Source organism: Acanthopagrus latus, unplaced genomic scaffold, assembly GCF_904848185.1.
Source record: "Acanthopagrus latus isolate v.2019 unplaced genomic scaffold, fAcaLat1.1, whole genome shotgun sequence".
In the NCBI taxonomy this organism is placed as follows: domain Eukaryota; kingdom Metazoa; phylum Chordata; class Actinopteri; order Spariformes; family Sparidae; genus Acanthopagrus; species Acanthopagrus latus.
In genome coordinates, this window is record NW_023504088.1 from 58,947 (window position 1) to 70,052 (window position 11,106).

General features: G+C 40.4%; 1 long non-coding RNA gene across 1 annotated transcript; it reads right to left on the reverse strand.

The window, feature by feature from the left end:
- Positions 1-6,142: 6,142 nt before the first annotated feature.
- LOC119016397 lies at positions 6,143-10,533 on the reverse strand. Its single transcript, XR_005074089.1, has 5 exons — positions 9,594-10,533; positions 9,305-9,355; positions 9,058-9,101; positions 6,461-6,624; positions 6,143-6,376 (listed from the first exon to the last, which is right to left on the reverse strand). It is a non-coding gene; the product is annotated as an uncharacterized LOC119016397 (long non-coding RNA).
- Between the last annotated feature and the right edge of the window lie 573 nt (positions 10,534-11,106).

An 11,106-nucleotide genomic window follows, 5' to 3' on the forward strand; every position in this document is an offset into this window, starting at 1 on the left:
ACGCTTGTGGCGTCAGTCGGCTCAGACAGACGCTTATTCATCAATCCGAAGGAGGCTGAGGGGTTCCTAGACGACAACAAAATCCCGCGGCAGACAAGCGCAGCAGCTAAAGGCGCAGGGAACAGCTGAATCCCTACAAGACCACTTCTATCTCCAACTACGGTGTCCCGACGCACATGGACAGTTTGTTTACATTCTTGCGGTAAGGAGGGGGCGGTTATGTGCTCAGGTTATAATGGACGGTTATGAGCCTAGCAGGTTAGATGTAGGAGATGTTCGCTCTCAGAGGGGAGTGAAGAAGAGACTGAGGGCCCCGGAGGTTGTTCGGTATAGATTGGTTCTATCTTTGTTCATGTTTTAATGCAGCATCTCAGATGTTCTGGTACTACAATGGCGGAACCTTCACAGCACACTTGGGTGCAATCAATGCTTATCATATAATTAGGTATTATCAACATGTCTTCAAATAATGGTGATGTTGCAAGAATTGTGAGCTGGAACATCAGAGGCTTGAATCATCCAGTCAAGAGAGGGAAAATACTGGCACATTTGAAAAGCCTAAAAGCAGATGTCATTTACCTACAGGAGACACATATTAAAAACACAGCCAAACAAAAACTACGCATGGGTTTGGGATCAGAGGTATTTCAGTCAAACTTTGGGGCTAGAGCCAGAGGAGTAGCCATTATTATTATTAAGAAAAACATATCATTTGTCCACAGTTGCACAATCGGCGATCCCAATGGTAGATTCTTAATTGTATCAGGAACACTCAACGGTATTCCAGTTACCTTGATAAATATTTACTGTCCAAACTTTTTTTTTTTCAAACAGTTTTGAGTGGGATTCCAGACGTGGGTGATACAAACATTATAATGGGGGGTTTCAACTGTGTAATTGATGCCTCTCTAGACAAACAGTCACAGAAGGCACCAGTAATTAGTAAAGGTAGTGAGGTGCTAAAAAACACAATGCACAGCCTAAATCTTGTGGATATTTGGAGACTGCACAACCCCACTACTAGAGCTTACTCTTTTTTTTCTCCAGTACATAATTCGTACTCAAGGATCGACTTCATGTTGGTAGACGCAAAACTGATCCCCAATGTCGTTACCTCACATTACCATAATATTTTGATAAGTGACCATGCTCCAGTATCCCTTGACATCAGACTTAAACATTGTAGGTGTGCCCACACCTGGAGATTTGATAACACCATCTTAAGAGATAAAAGCTTCTTGAAATTTATGTCAGAAAGGTTGCCAGAAATTATAGCTACAAATGACACAGGCGATGTTGATGACTCGACACTATGGGAGGCCATTAAAGCAGTGCTCAGAGGCAGCATAATCTCTTATGTGGCAAATAGGAAAAAACAGTCAGGAAAAAGATTAGTAGAACTGGACGAGTCCATTACTGATTTAGAAAATTCATACCGCGTCTCATCAGACCCCAACACCCTGAATTCAATAATTTCCCTGAGACAAGAATATAATACAATCTTATCCTCTCAGGTCAACAAGCAGTTAAGTAAAATTAAACAGATGCAATTCGAGATAGGTGACAAACCCCAGAAATTACTTGCACGCCAATTGAGGCACATTCGAGCCTCGCAGGCTATACACAGAATAAGATCAGTTTCAGGAACTATTCTCACAGACCCTAAAGAAATAAACACACATTTTATGGAATTCTACTCAAAATTATACAAGTCAAGCGGTAATCGTGATACTGACAGAATTAAATCATTTCTTTCCCAACTAAACCTGCCTCAACTTAGCCCTGAAGCGGTAGCTCTGCTTGATAAGGAGATCTCTGTTGAAGAGATTATACAAGCAATTAAAGAATCTCCAAATAATAAAACACCTGGGCCAGACGGGTTCACCATAGAATTTTATAAATGTTTCTACAAGGAATTAGCCCCGCTACTAATGCGGATGTTTCAGCACGCTGCGGCAAAGGGTAGATTACCTCAAACACTTTACAGAGCAAACATTTCATTAATTTTAAAGAAGGGCAGAGACGAACTGGAAGCCTCATCATACAGACCAGTGTCACTGATTCCAAACGAAACAAAACTGATTAGCAAAATTCTGGCAAACCGCTTAAAATCACAAATTCATACAATCGTGCATCCTGACCAAACAGGTTTTATTCCTAATAGGCATATTTATTTTAATTTAAGACGTTTATTCAACATACTGTATACTAAACATAGTACCGAAACAGTTGTGATATCAGTTGATGCTCAGAAGGCCTTTGACCAGGTCGAGTGGCCGTACATGTATGAGACTTTAAACGCATTTGGTTTTGGGAAGGTATTTATAGATTGGATACGGATTTTGTATGCTTATCCAACTGCAAGTGTTATTACAAACCAAGATGTCTCCTCTGAATTCCCTCTACTTCGCGGAACTAGACAGGGGGACCCTAGCTCCCCCTACCTTTTCGATTTGGTTGTAGAAACGCTAGCTACAAAAATACGCCAACACCCCAAAATATCGCCTGTCTCTATTAAAGGGCAAGAACACCATCTGTCGCTCTACGCGGACGACATATTACTGTATGTGTCTAACCCAAAAGAGTCCATCCCATCAATCATGGAGGTATTCAATCAATTCGGCTCCCTTTCGGGCTTTCAAATAAACTGGGACAAAAGCGAATTAATGCCAGTACATTTAAATCATAACAGTACTATGCTGAATTCTGTTCCCTTTAAGATCGCTAAGGACAGGCTCATGTATCTGGGGGTGTGTGTCACCAGGAAACCGGGCCTGCTACTCGAGGAAAATTGGAATTTAAAAATGAACCAACTGAAGAGGAATATTGAATTCTGGAAGACCCTTCCGCTATCACTTGTCGGGAGAATAAATGCCATTAAAATGGTAGCTCTCCCACGCTTTTTATATATGTTCCAATCAATACCATCCTGCATTCCACAAGCATACTTCAGGAAATTGGACTCAGTAGTGATCCCTTTCCTCTGGCAAAATAAAGTGGCACGCATAAACAAAAAACACCTCTGTAAATTAAAACAAGAGGGAGGTTTCGGCCTACCAGACTTCAAATGTTTTTATTGGGCAGCACATCTTAATATCCTGGCTTTCTGGAGGAGCTCGAACCTCGCAGAAGATACAACCAATCCACCCCCTGCCTGGCTTTCTTTAGAGCAAGTAGGGTGTGAAGGGACCTCACTTCTAGCCCTATTGAACAGTCCCATCAAAATCAACAAATCAGTGTACAAAGGTAACTATATGATACACAACTCAATAAAAATTTGGAATCAAATTAAATCACATTTGAAGGCCCCAGATATGTACAGGGATACGCCAATCTGTGTCAACCATGCTTTTAAGCCTGCTGCTGGAGACCCAGTGTTTGCTCGTTGGAGAGAGAAGGGAGTGAGGTCCCTGAGCGATTTGTACCAGGGGGGGCATCAGATGTCATTTGAACAACTGAAAGCTAAGCATAACCTGCCAGTCTCACATTTTTTCCGTTATCTGCAGGTCAGAAATTTTATAAAGCAACATGTATCAACGCTGTCAGAAATTCCACATCACCCTGCACTTGAAAAGATTAAAATTACACCAGGGAAAAAAGGAGCAGTATCAAGCCTATACCAAATACTCTTCAGTCAGATAGAAACAAGTACAGAACTACAAAGGTCTGGGTGGGAGTCTGAGCTGGGAGTCCCCCTTTCTATAGAATACTGGGAAAAGTGTCTTTTGAATATACATCGTTGCTCAATAAATGCTAGGCATAAACTAATTCAGTTCAAAATTATACATAGATTACATTACTCAAAGCTAAAAGTCAACAAGATGTATCCCAATGTATCAGCATTGTGTAACAAATGCAAGAATCAGGTTGGAACACTTACTCATCAATTTTGGACGTGTCCCAGTCTTCACTCATTCTGGTCTTCAATATTTGATTTTTACTCAAAGGCGTTTAAAAGGTTGTGTGAACCCTGCCCCTTGGTGGCCATTCTGGGAATGGCGGGGGACTCGACTCAGTACTCTGACGATACAAAGTCTGTACAACAGTCCCTATATTTCGGTGCCATTTTGGCTAAAAGACTTATCTTAAGACACTGGAAGTCTGATAATGTACCTTCAATTGAAATGTGGATGAGGGAGCTCAGTGAGACCCTATGTATGGAGAAACTTAGATATAAAAATGCAGGCAGACAGGTAATTTTTGATAAAGTATGGGAACCTGTATTGAAATACCTGAAGGACTCGAGAGAGGTTAATGTTACAATATGAATTATTCCAGCTCTGTGATGATACTGACTGTAAGCAGGTCCTTTATCTGCCATGTGATATGGAATTTTTTCTCTTGCTGCTGTTTTGCCACAGTACCCTAGCTGTGTGGCTGTCTGCCATATTGTCAAATCCAATCTATGTTTATGATGCTGCAGTGTTACTGTTTGTTTGTTTTGTTTTTTGTTCTTCTTTTGTGTGTGTTTTACATTTTTCCTTTTTTGCATTTCACAAAAAACATATAAAACTATGATTGCTTTGTGAGAGACATGTATTCTATTCAATGTACATTTGGCAATAAAAAGAATATAAAAAAAGGAACTGCTGTAAGTACCTCATCTTCAGCAACCACTGCCATCAAAGCCACAGCTTCCTCCTGGGACACCTCAAACTCGTCCTGGGGAAGAAGTATGTATTTGGAATGTGAAAGAAAGAATTTAAGAATAACTAAACTAATACATGTGTAACCCTACCAGATTTTAATATACAAAAACAATGAAACAGGCAAATAAGTAAATTACTATGAAACCATTCTTACTGCCCAACTTAAAGCAGAGATAACTTCACACAACTATGATGGAAGCAATTAAGGACTTCTTTTATGCGAAATCAAAATGACTTCAGTTAATAAGTATTAATCAAGTAAGGCTAATCAAGTGGATAATCTTAACCCTTTAATACCAGGTGAACCATTTTTGAAATATAGGTTTTACATTATCAGTGAGATAATTTGTATTCTTAAAAACCAAATGAACACCACCAGATACATGCAGCAAACAGATAACCCACCGGAATCATAGAACCTTTTAGTAAAAGATGGTCGTCAAAAATAAATGACTTTTTTTTTTTAAACCAAGGGGGTGACATGCAGCAAAGGGCCGAGGGTTGGATTCAAACACAAAGCAACTGTGACGGCGCAACATAAGCGCTAGTCTATTGGCCCCCTATGAAACCTGGTTTAATGCAATGATATGAATAGTTTGATTTTTCCTTCGGCTGTTTGCTCATGCACTGAAAATTGATCAACTCAGAAAAGAAAAGAATTTGTTTTTATGCTTTTTAAGTAGATGTTTTCATGGCAAATAAGCACAAACCTGAAGGTGCCAACAACACTAAAGCAGGCTGCACGAGCCAACGTGAAAAGGAAGAGCATCAGGGAAGGCAGTTTTTTTCTGTTATGACTCTAAATTCAAGAATTTGATTTTTCTGAACATTTTAATTGATTTGTCCTTCAAGTCCTCTCTGAATCCGATCATTGGAACGTAACACTGAACACTGGGCATTATAAAACAATCGACTGTAAACATGCAAACTTAGATTTTTTCATGTTATATATTTTTATTTATATTATTTATTTCTGAGAGAAATTCTGGTTAACAGTGTTGAGGGACAAGCCTCTCACACACAAGTCTGAATCACACACGTTCCCAATGGAACTCATTCTTGCAACCTTAAATGCAGCTGCCTTTTTCTGGTAAGATGATTGCTAACAACAATAATATGGTGCAACTGTAAACATTTTGTTCCTAGTCCAACAAAAGGTGGAACATAAAGGGTTGATGAAAACACGGACCTAAAGAGTGAAAGGACATAAACAGTGCTAACTATTCTCTGCTGATTTTGTGTCTTGGGTGCACTTTGGGAACTGATGTGGTTTTCCTTTAATGTTGTCCACTAGCTACAAATTAACGTTATTTCTGGTGTAGATAATTTAATATCCACTCCAATAATCACTACAAAGATAAACAGTATGTATAAGCACATTTTAAACACACGCCCAGATATCAGCGATAAATAATGTACTGTGCACTAAATGTACTAATGTTACTTCACTAGTATAAAATTATTATGACTCATTATTTTAAATTTCTGCAGCTCTTCACAATAAAAAATAATCTAAGCAAGGGAACTGCTCAACAGGAAGCCAATTAGGCACACCGTATAAGGCAGTTTCCATTAACTCTGTTCAGTGATGTTTCAGTTTCAAGTTTTGATGCAGGAGAATGAAGAATTACCGTGCAAGTCTTGAATATGTCTGACGAATCCTCTTTCAGGTACGGTGGTAGGCTGGCAAGGGCTGCTGTCCTGGCTGCAGTGATGTTGTTCTTGTCCTTTTGAACAAAGACATAGATACAATAGCTGATGCTCAAGTAAGCCGTTCACATAAGTTGTTAATGTAATAACAATGTGTTTACCTGTTCTTCGTATGCTGTCACAACATGCTGCAGCTTCTCTCCAAACCTTCCAGTCGTCTTCTTTTTGTACAATTTTAGAAGCTGTGATGTGTATTTATCCAACGCGGGGGAAAAAAGGAAGATGGCAGGTTTTCATTGGTGATCCTATGGAACTCGTGGTAGAGCTGCGCAGAGAAACAAACACACCAACACCCAAAACTACCTTGATTTGATAATAATCACAACTGTAAACTGAGTCAGGTATTGTTGTATAAAACTTGTACTTTTAAGACATAAATATCTAAGACATCAGATATATGATTTATCAATGATTTCTTCCATATCGCCCAGTTTCTGACCCTCTTCTGAGAGAAGCTGGTTTTCCTGGTAGTAGGAGCCATCACAGTGTGACAAATACTGTCCAGGCAACTTAGAGGGGGCTTCTTTGACTTTCTCAAGTACATCTGTTTTTTTTAAATAACTGTTGCAAAGTACTGAGAATAGGTACATGCATAAAGGTATGCTGTGATGACTCAATCGGGTATTCAACAGGCCTAATAAGTGGAAACTTTTCTTCATAATATGTTTTCCTCCCGTTGGCTGTTGAAAGGGGTGCTTCAGCTGTAACTGACTTATGCAACACATTACTCTCTGACACTGCCTGGACTATCTCACTCACAAGTGTGTCAGTAAAGGGGCAAATATTTTTTTTCCATTATCTTTATTACAGATTCCCTGACAATAGGTTCTGACAGTAAAACCAGCTGATCAACATGTTCAATGATTTCCTGTGTTGCCCTCTGTGACACATGGAGAACAGTTTGCATTTTTAAGAAAAAGGCAGCCAGACTAAATTGTAACTGCTCTGCTAACCTCTCATTGCCACCTCCTGATACAAGGGTAGTTTCATTTTCATCTGTCAGTTCACCTGGATCCTGTTCAACGTCACTATCCTGGGAGACATTTACATCATTTTGCACTATAATGTCATCGTAGTCACAGGTATTTCAATGTTCTCTGCATCTGCGTGCATTGAACGTGGAGTACACATTTGTTTTAAACGTGCAGGCCCTGAATGGACAGGGAACGGTTTCTTTTTTCCTCAAATGCCCCTTAAGATGTATAAACATTTCTCTCTCAGCAAATGGCTGTTTAAAATCACAAACAGGGCAATGAAATGCCCTTTTTACTGTCAAATCAGTCGTGTCACCATCTACCTTTCTTTTCCCTGCATGTATTCTTGACAAATGTACTTTTAATGAATTTAAAGTACTAAATATACACATGCAGCTGTTGTAGAGCCATGGTAAAGGTGAAACTGTCGAATACTGCCCATGTTAAAAGTCTGTAATGTCTCAGTAACTGTATTTTTAAGTTACTAGAAAAAAATGCACAATTTACATTCCCACAGTATTTGTTCCTGAGAAATCAACTGGTGTAGGGTAAAAACGCCACAAAAACGGATCAACTGCTAGGCTAATTTAACCTGACTTTGACTAAAACACGCCCAAATACAGGGAGCCGAAGAAGTGATCTTAGGCGCTAAAACACAAAGGTTTTGCTAGCTTACCAGCGGTAACTGTGAGTAAAACACTTGACTAAACTCACATGACGAAGCTCACCCTCACTTGGTTAGTTAAAAAGGAATGCAGTTATTAGAAATGTGATTTTTTTTTTAAATTAATTTTTTTATTTATTATCGATTTTGCAACCTAGCAGCAGTTGCTAACACTATATTCAAACTACATGCAATGTAAAGCACAACAGAGCAACATTACCTCAAGTAGACAATAAAACGGCTCCGTGGCTCGGTAATGTGTTGAAAGTAGTACAATTTCGGCGAAAAAGCGAGGGTCCCGGAGTTGATGCTAACCATGAAAATGTCAATCAATCAATCAATCAATCAATCAATCAATCAATCAATCAATCAATCAATAAATAAATAAATAATCCCCTCCGTCTCCTCTCCTGGTCGCTGTGTGGTAACAGGTGTTTCGGATTAACGCGGGGCTGTGTTAACTGGCGACCGTCAGCCGAATGCGTCTGTGGTCACCGGAGCTACAACACATGTTGAAAACGGGAAGAGAAGACGTAGCTGTCCTCAGATCTGCCTCTTTGTTCAGGTTTCTCTGGTCAAAACACACCTGATTAGAGGTAAGATCGGGCCTAAAAAATCCAGCCCGACCCGACCCAGGCCCGCAGGCATTAAAGCCCGACCCAGCCCGAGCCCGACCAATTAACTTGATTTGCAGGCCCGAGCCCGAAGCAAACCCGAAATTTCAATTTATCCCATAGTATTTTACGTTCACGAAATGTCCGCAAAGCCGTGCGCAAAGCGTGCTCTTGCTCTGCGCCTCCTGTTTAGTAGTAGTTATATAGCAATTACCTTACAGCGCCGCCTTCTCTGTTTTATCCAAATTATTTATTTACAACAAGTATTCCTTAGTTTAGTATCCACACATCGTTTTAGTATACATTTTTATAAATATATATTTATTTTAAAAAAAGTCAGCGAGAGAGAAGCCCGAGCCCGACCCGACCCGAACGTAATGATTGACATTTTAGGCCCGACCCGACCCGAATTTCGGGCCGGGTCGGGCTCGGGCTAAAGATCTTACCTCTACCACACGGCTGGTCTCCTGCTTCGACCTTCCTTTGAAACCTTGACCACACACACATACAGATGCACACAGTTACAGTCACAGCCATTTTAATTTTTCTGTTATGATACATTATCTCCAAACTGCTTCAAGAAGCAACACAGCCTGAGGAGCTAATCACAGTCTAACTCAGTGTCCATTTCCTTTGACCTGGCAACTGAACAAATGCACAGCAACAAGGTGCAGACAGTGATTTCTTCCCTACCTGCTTTCCACAGTAAGGTTCTCTGCTGGTCTTCAAACATCACATTCAGCCCTTTGGGAAATGCACACACACATTCATTCATCCTGAGCAGTACAGCTTATGCTCTAAGCACAACGTGCTTATATTCTGTCAAATTTAAAATGTTAGTAAGAAGTACATGTATATTGAATATTTTGAATAACTAATATTTGCTACTTCAACAAACCAATAATATTCAATAATATTCTCTGCATCGTTTTGTACTGAAGCATTAGCAAAGCAGCTGAATGTTCAAGGTCGAAAGGCCAACCTTATGGTGAGCACCATCAATTCCAAAAGGAGAGTGCAAAGTTACATCCTCACACGTTTAGAAGTCAGTGGTCTTGAGAACAGCAATTTCACTGAGTTATCCAAAGTCTTCACACAAAAAATGCATCCCTGTTTCAAAAGATAACATTCCATTGCAAAAAGATGTTGACAAATGGCCGTATCTGAGTGAAGTGAAGTTGCCTTTCATTGATAAAGAAGTGGAACTTCTCATAGGAACCAAAGAGCATAACGTTTTAGAGCCATGCAAAGTGATCCATAGCCAGAACAATGGACCATATGCAGTAAAAACTGCTGTTGGATGGATTTTGAACGGACCGCTCAAGGAGCCAAGTGACACCACAGTGGATGACAGCACACTGTGCACTGCTGTGTGCTGTAGTCAACAGAATTTCTGTTGAGAATGTGGAACAACTACTCATACAGCAATATAATCATGACTTTCCAGAAAGCAACTGTGATGATAAATCAGAGATGTCGCAGGAGGCTCATCACTTCATGGATTCTGTGTCACGCTCTGCATGCGTCATGGATGGACATTTCTACATAGATCTTCCCATGAAGAAAACAAATGTCCAAATGCCAAACAACCATTGATACAGCGAGTGTTAAACCTCAAGAGCAAGCTGAAGAGGAATCCTGTGTTTCATGAAGAATACACAAGTTTCATGAATGACATGCTTAATTAAAGATATGCAGTGGCGGTACCAACAACACACCTGAACTGCCAAGATGGTAAAGTGTGGTATATTCCTCTTCATGGGGTATACCACCCACAAAAGAAGAAGCTGCACCGCCAGCTACCTCTTTAAATGGTCAGCTTTTGCAAGGGCCAAACTTGACTAGCTCTCTGTTAGGAGTACTGACTCGCTTCAGACAGGAACCAGTTGCTATGATGGCTGATACTGAGGCAATGCATTATCAAGTGAAGGTTCCTGATAAAGATACTGACCTGCTGTGTTTCCTGTGGTGGCCAAAAGGGGACTTAAATCGTGACAGTACTGAATTCAAGATGATTGTTCAACTTTTCGGAGCTCCTTCTTCCCCCAGCTGCGCCAACTTCGCTCTTCGACAAACAGCTGAAGAAAATCGCTGTAACGCATCACCTGAGGCAGTGGATACAGTGCTAAAGAATTTCTATGTTGGTGACGGCCTAAAATCAGTCACCACTGAGGCTCAGGCCAGTGACCTGTGTGAAAATCTTACAAAACTATGTGCTAGTGGAGGATTTCACCTGACAAAGTGGACTAGCGACAGCCGGGTGTTGCTTGCTTCTGTCCCAGATTGTGAGAGAGCCAAAGAGGTTAGAGACCTGGATCTTATTCACGACTCACTTCCTGTGGAACGGGCTTTAGGAGTGCTGTGGTGTGTTGAGTCTGACTTACTCAAGTTCAGGATCAATCTGAAAGACAAACCAGTTACAAGACCAGGAATATTGTCTGTGACAAGTTCTGTGTTCTATGATCTGCTGGGCTTCTATGCTCCAACAATCATGC